General features: G+C 31.3%; 2 long non-coding RNA genes across 2 annotated transcripts; one reads left to right on the top strand and one right to left on the bottom strand.

Annotated features, from left to right (window-relative positions):
* Nucleotides 1-798: 798 nt before the first annotated feature.
* Nucleotides 799-4,013, top strand: LOC136063417 (uncharacterized). Its single transcript, XR_010625078.1, has 3 exons — nucleotides 799-1,931; nucleotides 3,161-3,367; nucleotides 3,579-4,013. It is a non-coding gene; the product is annotated as an uncharacterized LOC136063417 (long non-coding RNA).
* A 1,673-nt stretch (nucleotides 4,014-5,686) lies between these two features.
* On the bottom strand, nucleotides 5,687-6,248 carry LOC136063418 (uncharacterized). The gene is made up of 2 exons (XR_010625079.1): nucleotides 6,124-6,248; nucleotides 5,687-6,040 (listed from the first exon to the last, which is right to left on the bottom strand). It is a non-coding gene; the product is annotated as an uncharacterized LOC136063418 (long non-coding RNA).
* Nucleotides 6,249-13,379: the final 7,131 nt, after the last annotated feature.

A 13,379-nucleotide genomic window follows, 5' to 3' on the forward strand; every position in this document is an offset into this window, starting at 1 on the left:
GAGGAACTTGAGATGATTTGCATTTGTTTTTATTTTATGTTAACATTTTTTTTTTGGGTTATTTTTAGTGATTTTTGTTTTTCGTCCAATTTTCCCAAAAAAAAAAAAAAGAAAAAAGAAAAAAAGAAAAAGGAAGTGTTGCTTTAGCAAGAGTTTTAAGTCAAAGTTCTTTATACTACTTCTATCTAAAGAATTCCACTGTTTTTTATGCTCAACTATTTTGCACATGCACTTTAGCCACATGAACATGTTTCTTGGTTGAGAGATGGAGATGACTTTGAAAATCTTGAAAATGAAATGTAGAGACTATAGCCCAAGTGAGTTCTTGAGCCATTCATTTTTTTAGAGCGTTATTTTCTTTTGATCTCATTTTTTCATTTGGAAGCACATTACTTTGTTGTTGCTTAGTCTCATTATTCTTTGATTTGGTCGAATGCTAAGAATTCATCAATTTTATGCCACACTTGAATATGTTAAAGTCATGGATTTTGAAGAACTATCCCAATCCTTAAGAGATGATTTTAGGCCATCTTTGTTAATTTTGAGCCTTTATTATTTTCTTTCTTGATATATTACCGCTAGTCACCCATTTGAGCCTATTATTTTAGCCATTCTTTCTCAAACCTTTTCCTAAAGTGTTCCAAGAATGAATACAATCAAATTGTCTTGTTGCGGTAAATTTATGGTGAAATGGATGGAAGAAAAGAAGGAATCACTCAAAAAAAAAAAAAAGGAGTCATAAACAAGAAAGGAAAAATGTTGAAAAAGAAGGAATGTGCTAGAGGAAGAAATAGAGAATGAAATTTTGAAGAAAAGAGAAAGAAAGTGAAAGTGCAATATTTAAGAAAACTTGAGAGGATAAATCAATTGTTATATACTCAAAAGAAGTTGTCTCTCTAGTTATTCTTAGGAACACTTTTTATTTTTACCTATACCCTTAATTCTAAATTCATCCTCTTTACCCTACATTATATCCCAATGAAAGTCCTATTTGATCTTAAAGAAGGTATGGTTTGGATCTTGACATGACTAATCAATGTGTGTGATGTAATATTCTTAGTGTTTGGCATCCTTTCATGAGACTATAAATGTCCTTTATTTTGCTTCACCGTTCTTCATCTTATTTATATGTGAGATATTAGACTTTGTTCTACATTATTCTACTCACATATGTTTGGGAGTGTTAAACCATTTTCGGAGTGATTTTATTTGTTGAGTGTTAACAACTGTGAGATTTGAGTTGAAGCATAACTTTGTATAGAAATTCAAGCCATATTTTATCTTAAGACCAAGGTTGTGTTTGTGTTGGCTAAACTATACACACACTGAGTATTGATAGTATGTGAAATATCTTTGGTGGTTGTTAGTGTTTTGATCTTTGATTAACTATTTCTACTAAAGTAATAAATTTTTATTATTTTGTGTTTTTATCTCGAGCCCCTTAAATTGCTAGGGGACTAGTAATGAGCTGGTTGGGGAGTGTAATAATAGCTTAATCTTGCATATTTATATCATTATTAGAAAGCATTATCATATTTATTTTGAGTTAATTCATACATTTTATAGTTGGTTTTAAAATAATGCTAAATAATCAATTTTGTGTTTAATTGATTTTTAATGCGTGAATTTGCCATGAGAATACCTTTTGTTCGAAGCTGGCAGAAAAGGGCTTATTTATGCCACCTATCAGAAACTGTCACGTCAGACATTTAATGAGGAAACAGTACACTATCACACAGGATTATAACTCAATTAAAACTAAAATCATCAAACACATCAGATCAGAAGCCCTTACCTGGAGAAACAGAACCAACGCCTAACGGCCCTAACCCATTCCATCTCCTCCTCTCGTCTGACCATCGGAGCTCCACCCCGCTGCTGGAGCCGCCACGGCGTTGTTCTGAGCCGGCGCTGACGCACCCAACCTCAAGGTTTGTTTTAATTTTTGTTTATTGTTTGATTAGTTATTTCCCCAAAATTTATTAGGTTTCGAAATTTTGATGGGTTTGGGTTATTTTTTGGATATCAATCTGTTCATATTGGTATGGGTTTTGTTGATTTATATGGATTTTGATATTTTCATGGGTTTTGATTGGATTCTTAAGTGATAGGCCACCCACCTCTCTTTTTTATCTATGATTTATAGTAGCCTTTTTTATGTAGAAACAATTTCAAAAGAAGGGGAAATTGTCACAAGATGGCTTACAACCCCAGCGTAAGAATCAATAATGAAGTTCTGATAGGTGCTGAAACTCTAGACAAGACCCAATCCCCTGTTTCGCTCCACACAATTGATAGCTAGCAACACAACTCTTTTAATTAGAACCCAATCCCCTGTTTTGATATATAAGTTTACTTTCTTTTTACTCTCACCTTTTATTTTTATTATTGATGTGTTGCTGATTGCATACTCAACTCAGATTTATGTCATTGACTCATCTCCCCAGCAAGTTTCATTTTATCTAGGTGAGGTTACCACATTAGATATGTGCAAATTGACAGATCAGTGATCTGGGTTTGGAGTTTCTTTAACAAGAGAGACATTGGTAATGATATTAAGTATCAATTAATTGAATAGTGGAAAGGTCCCGGGGCCCTGGCTAAGATGGTGAAGGTGAGCAGTGGGGTTAGGGAAGATCTTAAGTTCAAATCTTTCCAATTAAACTAATTTGACAAATAGTAGAGAGCCTTGATATGGTATTTAATGATAATAGATGGTGTTTCAAGGACAAATTTTGATAGGAAGTAGCAGGGTTAAGATTGGACTTTAAAACTATTATGTTTCATAGACATGGCATTGAGAATATTAACAAGCTTCAACTAATTACTAAAAAACGCACTGCCTTTAATCAAAAAAAAAAAAACTGAAAAACATGAGTAAAAAAACTCCTGCCTCTTCTCTCGAGTTAGGAGCAAATAAGTAGGGTGTGTGACATTGGAAAGTTTAACAACTGATACTCACATTCTATATTTACTTTAGGCTTGGTTGTGATACTTTTCTGTTGTAGTGTTTGCTGTATTCAACTTTACACATTAATAATACTATACTGTTTAGCCTTTAGAGTTTAGTTTCATTGTTTTTCAATTGAGTTTTGTTGATTATCAGGTTTTATGTAATTGTTACATAAATCTAGCTTATGTCAACTCATTTTTCTTACAGGTTTCAATAATTGATATAGAAGGACCCACTCTATTATATCAAAACCACATTGCAAGTGAAATTTGTACTGGTGTCATCTCTCTTTTCAATTCCAAACCTGCATTTTACATGGTTTTGAGAAGAATGTTTTAGCGGTTGAGACAGAATTTGTTGAAGTTCTAGCATTCAAGTTAAAAAGTCAATGTGTTCCATCTTTTTGTAAAACAGGTATTAAATGCAGGCAAAAATAACTAATTCTTGGTTGCCCCGTTGTGATTACATTGTCATATTTATTTAATTTTCAGTTTGTGTTTCTTTTTTCTTTTTTTTAAACCTTGACTTAAATTTTTGGATTTGCTTTTCTTGGGAGCTTGTGTTCAATTAGGAATCCAACACTAAAATGAATTTAATTAAATGAGAATCTTGTTTTTTCTTACAGGTGCCTTTTCGACAAGTTTTCTTACTGTGGTTGTTGAATTCCTCACCGTCAACCTAGGCTTGTGGGACACAGCTAGTATCATTTATTTGATAGCTTTTATAATATTTTTAGCTTCAAATATAATTTTCTACTACTTGCAATTTCAATTTTATCCTACTTGTAGTGTCAATTTCTCTCTATATGTTGTTGGAGTTGTTTTATGTAGAGTTTATTGAGTTGTTGAGCAAGGTGTTCAAATGTACCCTGCCTTTGTTGAGCTTAAGTGGAATTAATTTGAATTCCTAAAATTCAAATTGGTTGTTCAGTTTTGTATTAAGTGGTTAGATTTACTTTTCACTTGTATCTTAAAACAAGTTTGCCAAATTGGGCAAATTTGGTATTAGCACAAAATTTGAATTTATTCTCAATCATTTCTTATGAATTTTTCTTCTCTTTTGTTTTTTATAGGTTATTTTGAAATTTAACTTAAATTGAAAATATGAGTGCGAGCAATAAAGAAACCTAAAACAATCTCACTTTATGATATGGTGGAAGGCTTAGTATATGATGAGTCAGAAATAAATGAAGAATGATTCAAATGAGTTAGAAATAAATGAAGAATGATTCAAATGAGTTAGAAATAAATGAAGAATGATTCAAATCAGCCTTTCGCATGCAATAGACATTTGAAACCATGTCTCGATATGGTATTTGATAAGTTAGGATGCTAAAGCATGTTATAATGCATATGCAAGGCAAAAGGGCTTTGGCATTCGAGTAAATCAAGGCAAGACACTACGACAGGACACTAAAACTTAGAAACTTTCAAAAAAATTGTGATAGGTGGACTTTTTGCTAAATTATGACGAGACACTAAAACTTACGTGCAAGGCATGCTAGTGGAGTTTTAGTTGGCTTTGAGTATCATTAGGGGAGTGAGTAAAGCTTTTGGTTAGAAGAAATTCCGCACAATTATTAAAATATCCAAGTAATATTTGATCTAGGTTGCTATTTCTATCTAGAGAAAAAAGTTGCCAAGGATTTTATATGGCTAAGAATTTCTTATAGATAAAGATAATATTTGATAATCAATCATGGGAAAGATAGAAAATAGTTTTAGACAATTTTTTTGTTGCTTATTATTCCTCTAGTGTTTAAATACAAATAATCTAATCATCAACAATTCATTATCAAATATTTGATAATCAAAATACAACTATATCTAATCATCAATAGTTCAAATATGGATATACATGCATCAGCTATCCTTATATGCAAAGCATCTTGTGCAATCTCCTTGGCTGACCCACTCCACCCTTCACACAAGTCATTCCCACCTTCAAACATAGCAATATTTAACAGTTTCATCACTTGCATCTTTCATTTTGATCACTCAAGTGCTTTGTAGTACATGAGTTTCATTTTTTGGCCAATAGTAGCATTCAACAAAAGATATAGGCCAAAATTTGAGACATGACGGCACATTTGTGATATTCATAGCTTCTATCTGCCAATTTTAAACACAAATTTACTTTCATTAAAAAAAAAATAACAACAAAAAAAAATAAATAAATAAAAACATCGTTTATGGAATCTTTGTACTCTTGCACATTACAATAAAGTAGACAGACAGAACAAGTTAATGTCTTCCACCACCAAATGGTCATGAAATGGAGGTAACATTAGTTCTAAATATGTTTCAAGTTTAAATTGAAATGGAAAATATACATGAATGAGAAAAGGATTTCAAGAATGGAAGATGTGAAATAGTTTATGCTAGTCTCAGCCATATATAAATAGAGCTCAGAAAATATCTTGAATTAAGAAAAAGCACAAATTCAACCATCAAACAAGTACAACCCTAAACCACATGGCCTAATTAAAAAGTTCCCTATAGGCTGGAAAAAAACCGCTATATGCTAGAAAAGAACATATTATTCTGGATGCCTATTTCTGCATTATGACTTTTCCTACATCGTTTTGCCTAACAAATGCAATTTTATACTCAAATCTCTAATCTAAGTTGATACCAAGCAAAACAGTCTTTGAAGTATTATTGCTATCAAAAAGTACCTGTGCTTCTCAATGTCAAAGGTACGTGGTTGTAACATGCAAATAAAAAGCAAATCTGATTTGCCAAAGAATGACTTGTGGCTTTTTCTTATTATAAAACATAATTTTCATTTACAATATAGGCACACAGTATAAGATTAATGTTACATGGTAGAAGCTAACTACATGCATAGAGCATTAAGGAAAATACAGGTTTAGAAAATACAGGGTATGACAACTATAACTCCTCACATCTGAAATTTATTCATGAAACTCGGAAAATACAGGTTAAGAAAAACCTGCACCTTATCTGAATTTTTCCACTAGTAAAAAGGAGAATAAGCCAGTAAACATCAGAGGAACTATAAAATGTTGATGCCCAGCAACAAGAAGAGGTTTGAAACACTTTTGTAGTGCACCTTCTTAACTCCCTGAAACAAAAGAGAAGGGAAGGTTAGGTATGATCTTATGTAGTTTCCCAGCTCATTGCCTACATAAATAAAGCACTGGTTACCTGAATGATGTGTGTTAAAGAATAGACATACACAGCTTTCTCAGAACATAGCAAAACTAATTGCTTTGGTATGGCATCCTCCAATGAATTCCGTTTGCTCAGATGTGGAGCATTTGGATCCTGCCCATCTGTGAAGCATTCAAATATATTCGTTCGGTCAAATTCTTCAATGTTCTCAAGAGTATAATAACTAATCATCAAAGAGGTAATACTTAAGGATATCAACATGTATGACAGATTTTTTATTGCTGCCAAAAATGAAACCTGAAGCCAGTAGCACTTACCCAAGCTCTGCATGAATAGAGCTTTTGAAGGTTTCTTAGGTTGAACTCTGCTAGTAGTTAGCATGTTTCCAGTCTCACTGTCCAGAGTCAAGACAGATGAAACCTTTGTTCCAACCACTAAAACATTCTTCTCAAAACCATGTAAAATGCTGGTTTGGAATTGAAGAGAGATGACACCAGTACAAATTAACAAAACCTTGAGGTTAAGTGTGTCGACACCGGATGACACCCAAAAAAAAAAAAAAAAGAAGCAAAATCCATATAAATCAACAAAACCTACCAATATGAACAAATTGATATCTAAAAAATAACCCAAACCCATCAAAATTTCAAAACCTAATAAATTTTAGGGAAATAACTAATCAAACAATAAATAGAAATTAGAACAAACCTTGAGGTTGGGTGCATCGACGCCAGCTCAAAACGACGTCGTGGTGGCTCCAACGGCTGGGTGGAGCTTTGGTGGTCAGAGGGGAGGAGGAGATGGAATGGATTAGGCGTTGGTGCTGTTTCTCCAGGTAAGGGCTTCTGATCTGCACCAAAATGGCCAAATACCACTTTTTTTTGAAATTTTTAGCAAAAAACCACTGTTTCAGAAATAAACGGCAATCTACCACTTTTTCTAGTACTCGAGATCGGTGAACTCGAGTACCCTATTTTATAGTTCCACCGTGGCACTGTTGAGTTGGAAATTGGGCGATTAAAAAAAATATTGTGGTACTCGAGCTTGGTAAACTTGAGTACCATGCAACACAATATTGAGTATACCAGGCTCGATTGCGTTTTATAAATAAAATGCAGAAAATTTTATTTCTACAGTACTCGAGTTTACTAAACTCGAGTACCATGTAATTTTTTTTTTTTTTTTTTTGTTCGAGGATAATCGACAAATAAACATAAAGATAAAAATAAGTAGCTTTTTTATGTTTTTATTTATTTAAATAAAAGCATTGTAAAATATAGAGATTTTAATTTCTACATTGATTAAAATTGTTCATTGTTTTCTCATAAAAATTGTTCACTATTTTCTGTATAAACTATTTCTACGATTTTGCATAAAATTATTTTCTGTTCAGCATTATTTAAGAAATTGTTTACTCTCTTTTTTGCATAAATTATTTTCTGTTCACTATTTAAAAAATCGTTCACTGTTTTCTCATAAAACACCTAGTGAAATCGTGTTTTCTAAATTTAAACGTCAAATCTGAATCCTTTTTCATGTTTAAATTTCACAATAATCGAATATATTTTTCTGCATTGATAAAATCTGTTTCTACATTAATCAAATTTTCTCTCTACACATTATATTTACTGTAAATTCGAATCTACTTACTGCATTCATAAAATATGTTTTTTGCATTAATTAAAATTGTTCACTGTTTTGTCATAAAAATTGTTCACTGTTTTCTAGCATGTGTAAAAAGAGATCTGATAGATTCTCTAGATTTGAAAGATTCCCAGACAGACGCAGACAGTCTATTACTCATCAGTACTAATTTCCATACCACCGACAGATTAACTTGAGTCAAATTTACCTACTCAAGTTACTTTACCATGGCTCATTTCACCTATAAAAGAGACGGACTATGAAGACAGAAGAAAGTTTCTAAGTTTCTAAGATTCTAAGCTTTTAAGTTCAAAGTTTTAGAAAGCCTTTTGTAATAGCCTTCCCTCTCCCTCAGAAAGACTTTTGTACTCTCTCCCCTCTTGTAATCTTGTAACCTTTCTCTACAGACAGTTTTATCTTCAAGCTTATATCAAAGACAGCAGTTTGTTTTCAAGTTTATCAAAGACTGAAGTTTTTATTCAAGCAAGATTTTACTAGTTTCTATTTTCATATTCCATACTCCATTTTAACCTTATTTTGAATATATCTATTTTGCTATTTACTTCTTTATTATCTATTTTATCATTGTTTATGCTTCCATATTACTGTTGTGCTTTCTCCTGGGTAGTCATTGGTATTAGAGCATCCGGATCATAAAACACCTAATGAACATTGAATAATTTATGTAGAAAAAACAGTGAACAATTTTTCAAATAATGCTGAAGAGAAAATACTTTTATGCAGAATGCTAAAAATAGTTTATGTAGAAAACAGAAAAAAAAAAAAAATTTATGAGAAAATAGTGAACAGTTTTAATTAATGCAGAAAATATATTTTATGAATGCAGTAAGCAGATTTGAATATACAATAAACATGATGTACAAAGAGCAAATTTTATTAATGCAAAAAAACCAATTCCATTATTGTGAAATTTAAACATGAGAAAGTATTCAGATTTGGCTTTTAAATTTAGAAAACACGATTTCACTAGGTGTTTTATGAGAAAACAGCGAACAATTTTTTTAAATAGTGAACAGAAAATAATTTACACAAACGCCAACTGTAGTCATATGAACCACATGCAGAAAACAGTTTAAATTAATGTAGAAAACAGATTTTATGAATGCAATAAGCAAATTTGAATATACAATAAACATGATGTAGCACTAACTGTGGCATGAGTAGTTTTTTGAAGACACGTCACCAGCTCGCTACTATAGCACCAACTATAGTCATACGAACCACATGCGCCAACAGACGCCACTATTTCACACGTGCTACTCAACAGCTCGGCACGATTTCACACACTGTCTAGTCATATTATCCACATTCACATGAATACTTAAATATATGAATAATCGTACCCTGGTACCAGGGACATAGCACTGTGTCAATTAAATACGATACTCTGTTCAAGAACACTGCAACTACTGCCAACATCTTCAAATCTCACTGTGACATTAGGAACATTTAAAATACTGTTCATGTAGTGTTTTTCCAACCTGTATTGACATGACAAGTCCTAATAACTAAAATTATAATGCTTGGAACATGAATTGAGGTTATAAATGCACCACAATAATGATCTTATTTCTACCCCACTAACTTTGTAGATTGACTAAGCTATGAGTTGCAACGCCTCAACATCAAATTGTACAATGCGAAACAAGTTTGGATTTACTTCAACAAAGGGATTATCACAAGTTCCAATAGATCAACAACTACAGACATACACAGACCACTATGGAGGGAAATGGGTTGGAAAGAAGAGAGATTTCCTTAATATGCCAATATACATGTACGAGAGTCTTGGAAGCGTTGGGCACATCATGGTCGGCAAACCTACAAAACTAAGTATAGATACCACCGCAATAGAGTTCACCGTAGCAGAACCACCATGGTCAACCTTATACGAGAAGAGGTATGAGTTAGAGCTGTATTGTCAATGACATGGGTTACGAATTTCTAAGGCATGCTTAGCAGAGTTACCTAGAGATGCACCTGCCAACATACTTGCTCGTCTTGAACAAGAGAATAATCAAATGCAAAGGCGATTAGACCGTTTTCCTACAATCCAAAAAACTAAGAAACATCTAAAGGGGAAGGCGCAAGAGCGAGCCATCAAGTCTATTAATGAAATTACTGCGTTAGATGATGAAAGAGATATTTTAGACTTCTCAGATTCAAGTAATGATGATTTCCAAAAATTTCTACCTACGAACATTAGACGTTGTTGTTAATGTCTACACATTTTGTGCAATACAAAATGTTGTTGTTAATGTCTGACAATTGATGATTATGTATATTCAACTTTTGCTAATCTAAAGATTAACTGTTCATTAACTGTTGAGTTTACACGATTTTGTTCATTCAACAATTTCGAATTTTTCAACAAATTCGGATGATCAATACATTAGTACACAGTTTTTCATTTAATTTTCACGATTTTGTACATTTAACGAATTCAAACTTTTCAACAAATTCAGACTATCTGTACATCTAATTTACACAATTTTATTTTGTACTTTCAAGATTTTATACAATCAACAAATTCGAACGATCTATACATCTAAATTTTGTTTTTTACAAATTTGAACGATCTGTACATCTAATGTACACAATTTTCTCTTGAATTTTCACGATTTTGTACTTTCAACGAAATAAAATTTCTCAACAAGTCCAGAATATTTGTACATCTAATGCACACAACTTTCCATTGAATTTTCACGATTTGGTACATTCAACAATTTCAATTTTCCATTAAGATTTTGCGATTTTGTACATTCGACAATTTTGAAATTTTCATCAAATCAGGATGATTAGTACATTAGTACATAGTTTTAAATTGAATTTTCACGATTTTGTTCATTTGACAACTTCAAATTTGGAAACAAATTTGGATGATCTGTACATCTAATGTAATTAATTTTCCATTAAGTTTACTCAATTTGGTATGTTCTTCAATTTTCATTTGAATTTTGATGATTTTACACACTCAACGAATTCGAATTTTTCAACAAATTCGTACTATCTGTACATCTAATGTACACAATTTTTTCCTTGAGTTTTCACAGTTTTTACATTCAACGAATTCAAATTTTTAAACAAATTCATACAATCTATACATCTAACGTACATACTTTTCCATTGAATTTTTATTATTTTGTACTTTCAACGAAATCAAATTTCTCAACAAGTCTAGATTATCTGTACATCTTATGTACACCTTCACGATTTGGTACGTTCATTGATTTTCCATCAATTTTTCTCGAATTTCTACATTCAACTAATTTGAACTTTTTTACAAATTCGAATTTTTTGAGGCATTTACCATTAGGTGATTTATACGAATCATTCGTTTTTCTTTCATGGAGTTTGTCCATTATTCATATGGTTAAATATTTATTAAAAAAAAAAAACAAAACACAAACCATTTAAGTGCAATAACTGCGCCAATGCTAAAAACAATTTATGCAGAAAACAATGAACAATTTTTACTAGAAAATAGTGAACAGTTTTACTTAATGCAAAAATAGATTTTATGAATGCAGTAAGCATATTCGAATATACAGTAAATATGATGTGCAGAGAGAAAATTTCATTAATGTAGAAACATATTTTATCAATGTAGAAAAATATATTCAATTATTGTAAAATTCAAACATGAAAAAGCATTCAGATTTGGCGTTTAAATTTAGAAAACACGATTTCATTAGATGTTTTATGAGAAAACAATGAACAATTTTTTAAATAGTGAACAGAAAATAATTTATGCAAAAAAGAGAGTGAACAATTTCTTAAATAATGTTGAGCAGAAAATAATTTTATGCAAAATCGTAGATATAGTTTATACAAAAAACAGTGAACAATTTTTATGAGAAAGCAATGAACAATTTTAATCAATGTAGAAATTAAATTCATATTTCGAAATTAAAATCTCTATATTTTACAATGCTTCTATTTAAATAAATAAAAACATAAAAAAGCAACTTATTTTTATCTTTATGTTTATTTGTTGATTATCCTCAAAAAAAAAAAAAAAAATTACACGGTACTTGAGTTTGGTAAACTCGAGTACTGTAGAAATAAAATTTTCTGCATTTTATTTATAAAAGGTACTCGAGCCTGGTATACTCGAGTATTGTGTTGCATGGTACTCAAGTTTACCAAGCTCGAGTACCACATTATTATTTTTAATCGCCCAATTTCCAACTCAGCAGTGCCACGGTGGAACTATAAAATAGGGTACTCAAGTTCACCAAACTCAGGTACTAAAAAAAAGTGGTAGATTGCCATTTATTTCTGAAATAGTGGTTTTTTGCTAAAAATTTCAAAAAAATGTGGTATTTGGCCTTTTTGGGCTTCTGATCTAATATGTGCTTGATGATTTTAGTTTTAATTGAGCTATAATCCTGTGTGATAGAGTATACTACTTCCTCATTAAATGTTTGACGTGGCAACTCTTGATTGGTGGTGTAAATAAGCCCTTTTCTACTAGCTCTGGACATAAGGTATTCTAATTTGTCTTTTGTAGGATAATGAAATTAAATAAGTGAATTTATGCAAGAAAGAAAACTAATGGACTTTACTTTTACAAGGGCCATGATGAAGCCAAAGAAGGCCAACTCAATTAAATTCAAGTCCAATTGGAGCAAGAAATCAAAGGAAATTTGCATCAAATCCAAGTACAATTCGGATTAAGATTCCAGACTACGCACCAGTTAATATTTGGAGCATAACTTTCGGCTTAGATGTCCAATCGAGATAATTCAAGTTGGGCTGGAAAGCTAACTTAAAGGACTACAACTTTGTAGTTTGCCAAAGTCTGAATTTTGAAGTTAAAAGGGCCTAAAATGTTGATTAAGTGAAGCCTAAAAACCGGGGATGTTCTCCAAATGGGAATTCAACTTGTAATAGGATTCCTTGACCTATTTAAAGGCTCTTTAGAGCAAAATTCAGAGGGGAGTTGCCATAGAACATAATTTAGGTTTTCTTAAAGTTGTTTTTTTTTTTTTTTTTAATTTTTTTTATACAGTTTTTAGAGTTTTATTTATGTATGGAATATTAGCTCCAAGTCTTGAGTTTTGCAATGTTCATTTATCTCATGTTCATCGGCAAGGCAATAGGCCTACTCATCTTTTAACAAAATATGTTTTAGGCATTTATGACTATTTAGCTTGAATTGAAAAAAAATCCTCTATTTTCTTGAATAAGCTCTTCTTCATGATGTATCTTGTGCTTTGATTTAATGAAAGTTCTATAGTCTATTTATCAAAAAAAATATATACAAGCCTTGCACATAGTGTGAGTTATATGCTAGTATGTGATAGGTTGTCTTTCTACCTAATTAATTAATTAAATTGTGTCAATAATGGTCAAAGTCAGTAGAAAGTACAAAAACAGCAGCCTACATAGAAAAATTGACTTTTTGTGCTAAACTATATATTTATCCAGTTGCAAGCAATTGAAATCTCAGTATTTATCAATTAGTTTTGATAGTGATTTGTAATTTGTTTTTATTTATTCAATATTTAAATTCAGCTCTTCTACTAGTATTATTATTGCCATAAGAGGATATTCATAAGAGATAAAAATAATATACATGTTTAATTTATTTCGTCATTCCTCTTGGTGTCATTATTTGG

The sequence above is a fragment of the Quercus suber genome, unplaced genomic scaffold (assembly GCF_002906115.3).
Source record: "Quercus suber isolate HL8 unplaced genomic scaffold, Cork oak 2.0 scaffold_524, whole genome shotgun sequence".
In the NCBI taxonomy this organism is placed as follows: domain Eukaryota; kingdom Viridiplantae; phylum Streptophyta; class Magnoliopsida; order Fagales; family Fagaceae; genus Quercus; species Quercus suber.